Source organism: Echeneis naucrates, chromosome 4, assembly GCF_900963305.1.
Source record: "Echeneis naucrates chromosome 4, fEcheNa1.1, whole genome shotgun sequence".
In the NCBI taxonomy this organism is placed as follows: domain Eukaryota; kingdom Metazoa; phylum Chordata; class Actinopteri; order Carangiformes; family Echeneidae; genus Echeneis; species Echeneis naucrates.
Window position 1 is genome coordinate 7,886,563 of NC_042514.1, and position 7,763 is coordinate 7,894,325.

Here is a 7,763-nt window from a genome sequence, read left to right on the forward strand (position 1 = left end):
GAAATACTAGCTTCAGGTTGAAAAAAAGAGGAAAGGGGTTTTGGTTTCTTTTCCTTTTACATTTATAGCTACTGGGTTTGAGAATATTAAAGCAAAACAGAAAAAAAATGTATAAAAAAGTAAAGCTATACTATTTTAGTGGCGTAGAATATGTGGGTTAGACTTTGTTTCGGGCATGTTCAGATATGTTCTTTTGCCACTCATCGCTCCATCTTATCACAGTATTTCATCTCGGAGGTGTGATCTGACGGCGTTATTGTGTCGGAGAGGAAGTAGATGAGTCCAGCAGTGCCAAAAGTGACACAGTGACTGCCTCGCAAAGCGGAGCATCGCAGATCTGCAGCGTATTTATCCATTTAGTGCTGTCCTCTGTTCCCATCAGCGCATTGCAATTCCATAACTGAAACAAGAGTCATTCCGTGTCGTCATTAAAACCTTGATATTCCAGATAATCTGACCGTAAAGCACTGTGGTAAAAGAGCCACCCGGCTGAGCTGGATACGCAGCATTGAAACAGCACAGCATCTGTAACTGCTTAATAAAATATACAAATGAGCCTGACAGCAGTTGTAAAAATTTCCATCGGCGTGTCACAGTGGTCCCTGCCAGGTCATGCCCTCTCCTGCTGCCAAGCTCCTCCAGCTGCTCTCAGCAGGCATGAGCAGCGCCCCCCCGCTCCCTCACTCACCCCCTCTTATCCCCTCTCCTCACCTCCAAGTGCCAGCATATCTCTCTCTTAATAGGGAGCATCAGTTCACGGGGGCCCAAGAGCTAACCCACTGCATAATTAGGATAATGATAATATTGATCAGATGGGGAGCAGCACCGTGGGGCAAGAGATGCACAATCAATTACACATTGGCATTTTGAATGAATTGACTAAGTGACAGAGTTAATTTTTCTCTCAGTAGTGGGATGGGAGTCTCTTTCCTCTCTTCATACCATCCACAGTCTCAGAGGGGACCCCAAATCTGACAGAGACACCATGTCCCGTGGGACGCGTTGAAGGCTCTTAAATCTACATCATTATCGCAAAGAAACAAAAAGGTTTAGTTCTTTATGAGGCACCGACAGACTCTGTAGACAGAGTTTAAAGTAGATTCTACAAGTTCTTCATCCAAAAGCAGCTGTGGTTTTTTTCCAAAGGGTATAATAGCACAATAAAAGCTTGTACACCGCTGAGGAGCAGCCTGGCATTACCAGCCTTAGGAGGTCAAATTAAGAGCAAAATGATCCATCAATTAGACAGCAGCAGGCCTGTAAGTGTGGCTGCTACAGCTGCTGCTGCTTCAACGAGATGACAGCTTACCATTAGCGCCGGTCACACGTGGCTCCTATACGGTGTGGTCACGACACATCACGCCGTATCAGATATGACTAATTAACTAAGCTTGCATCCACTGAGGTGATGCTCTCACCAAGGGACACAGAACATCCATGATGAAATCTGCTTTTCTCCAGTTCATTTTGTTTTCAGGTTCAGCTGCTTTTTTTTTTTTTTCTCTTCTCCAGGTATATTTCTACATCCATTCTCGTACTACATTTGTTCAGTTAACATTCTCTCAGTTTTCTTTTCATTTTTCATGGGCTCAGTTTGCTCTCTAAAGCAGCTTGCCCCTCAGGACTCTACGAGACCTCAGTGGTCCGATCATTGCTGTAAACTTTAGACACATCACTGCTTCACTCATCAAATCACAATTCCCTCTCTATGGGCCCATCTGCTCGAGTAGAGTCTTCGAAAAACGTGACTTCCATGCTTCTGTAGTCTGGTACAACAAATGTCATCACCAGAATGGCTTCCCAGGTCCTGATGACTGTATCCTGTCTTTTATTTTTACCGGCTCAGCCGTTCCATTTATGTTTCTGCTCCGCTGGATCAGTATTATTTGAGAGGGGAAGTTTCATTTATTAGCAGACCTTTCACAAATGTTACCTTCATTCACTCTATATTGCTCTGTTGCAGGAAATACTTAGACCTTGTGAGAAGAAAGTCTTTGAAAATGCCTTTTCTCATCATGAATTGCCAAATTATGCAAGCATATCCACTGCATCTCCTCATCAGACTGTAAATGTGCCAGATTCCTTCAACTCTTATGATAACCTAATATAATTGTCACTTTTCAGGAAATGTTCATTAGTGGAGTGAGATATTTGATTTTGTGATGTATCACAGTGTAGGCAGGGTCCGGTCCAGCTGTTATGATATACATTAAGTACAAATGGCTTTTACAGTGAAAAGGCTAGATCTCGTATATATTTTCCACAGGAATTACAGCTTTTTCTTCCCCTGGTGAGTTAGTGTTAGTTTCTTTCTCCTGTCAGGCCCCAGCAGCTTCAGGAAGCTGTGATATATGCCCTCTTTTCCCCAGGCCGTACAGGGCCTTATAAACCCGCTCAAAAATCTTTTCTTGTGGGATTTCCACTGGAAAGTTTTTTAAATTATTAAAATCAAATTAAATTTGGCCTTCACAACAGCTTGGGTAATGCAAATTAAAGATGCCAGCTGTGGCTAAAATTTAATGAGTTTGCAAAGATGTTGAGTTAATTTTATTCTGCCAAGGAAAAAAAATTTAAGTTGATCGAGTGCAATTAAACCAGTGAAGGTTTGTGGATGGAGACAGTTTCCAACCTGATCGGGTTTGTAGTTGTGTATGTAGTGTTTAGGCCTTGATATACGTATCTGCCATACGATTCAGAAAAGCGGAGGAAAGACATAAAAAGGCTCCAATTCAAGAAATGAATTGAGCTGTGAAACATTTATGAATAATTCGAACCGACTGCAAACCCACAAAAAGAAAGAAAGACAGGAAATATACATGAGATGCACGAGGTTGAGCCGAACTTTATTTCTTACCTTCTTTCACTCTTGCTTCCATTTTTTATATTTTTCAAAATATTTGTCATCCTATCATGGTGCCCTTTCAATTTCTGAGCATGCTCAAGGGGGGCAGGGAGGGTTAAAGATTATGGTACTACTCGTATAAACAATATGATTCTTTAACTATGGTTTGAATGCTAAGGATAGTAGCTTATTATAAATATGAAATCTGTATATTATGGAAAATCAGCACAGGACCTTTCTTTGGGTAAATATAGGTTGGGGATTTGAAAATGGAGGGAGGGGTTGGGGAGGGAGGTGGGGGGGTGGGTGGGTTTCGCTTTATAAAGATCTTAACTTTCTGGTTTCTCAGCACAAAGCATACAAAAACATAAACAGCAGTATGGAGTCTGTGAAGTAGACTTTACTGATACACAGGGCGCAAAAAGCAGAATCTCAGTACTATTCTTTAAACCTGGAGGAGAAAATGCTGTTTACAGGTTGTATTGTTTCTTTTTTCTTTTTAAAGGAGAGCGCCACCTGTTTTTGTGGCAGCGTCAGTACAGCATGGATAAACTGACAGGGAAAGCAGTATCTTTTTATAAAAAGAAAAATGAAAAAAAAAAAACAAGCAAACAAACAAACAATGTGTTCTGTATTAGCCTGAGAAACCAAACTTTTTCCCCCTGTTGAAATTTCTTAATACTTGCTGCTTAGATTACTTCATATTTATGACTAATGATTTAATAATTTTATATTTACTTATTGGCTCAAGTATGTAACTTGATGTTTGTTTGTTTGTTTATTTATTTATTTATTTATTTATTATTTTATTTATTTATATTTATTTTGCCAGTTTTATTTTTCCTTTCTTTTATGGTTATGGTAAGATAAAGATATGTATCAAAAAGAAATGCTTATTGGGGCTTTTCTCTCTTTCTCTCCTTTTTTTCCAATTTTACAATAAAAATTCAAACTGGATGTTTTGTTTCTCACACTAATATTGAATGACGTGCGGGACTGTGGTGCAAAGAGAGGGGGTGTTGTTGCACCAGGAGCTGCTCCTGTCCAGGACCTTGATGGTTGCAGGGTGCGGATGTTGCAACCTTTTACGGCTCGCCACCTTGGAATCTGTTGGAACCTTATCCCTGTTAAGGGGTGCAACTGCGATATGAAGGTCACGGTCCTCTACACACTCCCACAGATTTTTCTCTTTCAAACATTCAACATTTCATTTTTGTGACTCCGATCTCTCTCCTCAGGATGAAACCTAATTTAAGATCATTTCGGTGAGCTGTTACTTTGGCCGCTGAAGGATATTCCAGTTAGCTCTGCTGCAGGGAGACAACTGGAATATGTGTCAGGGCGTGCTGTCTGAGATAGTAAAAGCGTATTTAAAAGGAAAAAAAAAAAAAAAAAACACACACACTCCACTCAGACATCAAGCGCTCTCTGTTGGGAAGTGTCACCGGGAGGCTCTAATAGAGAGACAGGGGAACAAATAACATTATCATCTTGACAAGCAGTAAATTGATATAAGGAAGGCGTCGAGTATCAGTCAGGTTTACATAGCTATTGCATTGCTTTGAAGCCAGGAGCTAAATCTGATGCAACATCTTGACAGTTGACTTGCGTCTGCATGTACACCTTGTAATATCATCTCCTAACATCAGCACTCACGGTGCAGCAGAGGCACTGCAGCTGAGACGCCACATTCACATTTTGAGGGGGGAGGGGGGAGGGGGGGGGGGGGAAAGGAAAGAACTGGTGGGACAAAAAAAAGTAGAACCACTGGCTCATGAAATAAATTGTCCCAATTACAATAAAGTGTGGCTCTTGGTCAGCGTGCACGGCAGGCAGTTCATCTTTATTACAATCAGTTAATGAAAATCAATCCCCCTCCTGATAAACTCTTATCTCAACGGCCTTTGCGTGCCCCTCGTGCAGGGAGATAATAAATTAGGGTAATATTGCCTTTGATGAGGGAGTGAATTGCAAATTATTGTAACTTTCCAAGATTTATGATGCAGATGCTTAATTTCCGAGCTGGGTTTTTTGGGGCGTCGGGGTGCCGGGGGACCATTTGTTAAAAGTTTGGTGACACGGGCTCGTTAATAAAAATACACAGTCAGACAACCAGGTGCTCTCAACTGTTCTCTACTGTTACAGTAGCAGAGAAAACACTGTTGAAATGTCAGAGGAGCTACTAGCTGGTAGGATTCAGCCTCACACTTTGAATGTTTACTTGTAACAGAACACAGAATACATACGAAGAGGCAGAAACCCAGGGGATGTCATGTGTTTACTAAAGTAGGACTGCCAATCATACAGTATCACCCCCCACCCCTCAAAATCTCTATCTCACAAGCCAGGAGCATATGATTTGATATGTAGGTCAATACCCATTCTGCTGTGAGCCAGTGGGTGAGGTGTATCTAGTTGCTGGCTGTCACTCTGATTATTGAGGAGACACAGAAAGATTGGGTTGGTCAGGTATGAGAGAGCCTGTGGTACGAGATAGCTGTATAATCTCTGCAGCTGGAGCTGTCGAAACACCACACACACACTTAAACTCCGTGAGAAATGAGTAATTTCTCACTCTTTGTTCTGCAGCAGTGACCTGTGTAACAGGGTGTAATGTATGTACATGCTGGACGTCTTCTGTTCGCTGCAACAATCAGAGTCTGGAGTGCGTCATTAAGCAAAATGCTTCAGTGAAAAAGGGTGATGGGAGACTCACGAGTCGTCAGAAACTGCAGGAATGATGCGAGGTGATCATTTACGGAGCCACTGGTGAAACTGAAGGCAAACACAATCTCACGAGAGCAGCTGAATGACTTTACAGCTGCGGCTGACAGACACCTTCTGCATCGTTGGGCATCAATAAACGGCAGAACAGGAGAATGAACTGGAAACCATAAATGCAACCACTGATGTTTTCCACAAAGGCTGCAATTACCACTCATCGTCCACTTTATCTTTTATTAATATTATCATCATGTCACATCTGTCTGAGGCCTCCAAGCTGCTCTCTAACTTGACATATGACACCTCGAATATCAACACCAAAGTAAATTTAAGCCTGGGGATTTTTTCACACTGACAAAAGCCTCCTCATCAAGGCCACCTCATTTAAGTCTAAGGAAGATGTGGCATTAAGACAGCCATCAATCTATCCATTATAAATCAAGGAGAGGACTCACACACCACTATCTATTTATCTTGCCAAGTGCTCTATTAATATCAAATTAATTTCCCCATCGAGAGAATCAATCACTCAAGGAGTTTTTTTCTGAAGTCATTAGCTCGGTAATTGTCCTTGTTTACAGGGGAAAGTCAAGACAGGATGGCTCAAAGAGGGTGGACAAGCAATCTATACGGGCTTCAACAGTTTCCTCCAAACCTGACAGGACTCTCCACCTTCTTACAAATTATTCTTTTGCATTTATTCCTTAAGAAAAAAGTTTTCAATGCCACCACCCCCCCCACCTCCCCAAACACACACATTTTAAATGTTGTCAAGTTTTCTCACAGCGGACTGAGAGGGCGCTCTCACATGGGGTTATTATATAAGCCTGATACTGCCTGACAGACAGCGAGCTGTCAGGTGGCTGCAGCTCGACATCTAACATGAATCAAGATGAGGCCTGAAGCTTTTCAGTTTAGTTTTAAAACCACAAAGCAAATTAGCCAGAGGAGCATCAGCTGCAACACCGGGCTCAGAGCAGCGGTGACACATTTTGATGGAAGGCGTTAAAGTGAACCCAGAGGAGAAAGAATGATTCAGGTCATTAACTTTAATAAAAAGTATCAATGCAACTGTATAAAAAAGACAAAGTAAATGTGCTGCATCCGACATCAGCAAAGTGTTTATAGTCGAATAAAGTTTTCCCTTTGACTGATAAACTATCACATCCTAATACCAATAATTATTAGTTTGTTTGTACTTATTCAGCCTGTAAATCACATTCTTTCTTCATATTAAGTCACAGAAAATCACTTTAGATTAATTTGATGGCGCTCAACCTTTTGGTACAGGTGGTCAGAGGGGCCACAAAATAAATCGCAGGGGTTGTGGATGATTAGAGCTGAAACAATCAATAGATGAATCAATTATTTGATCTACAGAAAAGCAAGAAAAAAAATCTATAGCAATTTCGACATTGTGCATCATTGAATCTGGAGGAGTCCCAATCTAAAAAAACTGCAAACTGAATTACTTTTGAAGCTGCTTCCTTTATTTTTTTGAAAGTCAAACTGCATTGCTGTGCTTCTTCCTGAAGGTTAGGGAAAAAAACGCTCAAAATGAAAAGATTCCAATTTAATGGAAGAACCTCAAAACTGTACTTAAGATGAGTTCTGTGTAAGCCAATTTCCAATCCCCTTCCTCCTCCTCAAATTAGGAAGGAGGTGATGAAGTTGAGTTGCGCCATCTGAAATGTGACTAACGTGTGAACGAGTCGAATTGAGACCCTGTTTCATCAGATGTCTCTCAAATGGCGCAGCTCACTGAGGTGTTGTCTTTGTTTGAGGAAATGGGACACGGAGAGATTAAGTATGACTGCACATGTGATGAAACACACTGTCACTCAGAGCTACTTTTAACTCTGTTCAAGATAAAAATGAAAGCTACATCTACTAATTATAGAGCATTAATTCTTAATGTCTTCATAAAGGAATGTGCTGGAGATTTCTTAAATGCATTTTTGATGGTGATAAACGCTGATCCCATCCTTCGCTGCTCGCAGTGCTCATTGTTCATATACAGTGTAAATATCAGCAGCGTGTGCTGTTGTTGACTCTAACCTGGTGTTAACCACCGACTAAATCCTATTTGGAGCCGTGCAGCACTCTGGCAGACAAAAGCAAAGCCAACAGCCAGCTCAGCACTCAGAGGTAACATTTACACAGGGGACTGAGAACATACTGTGGATCCCTACAAGCT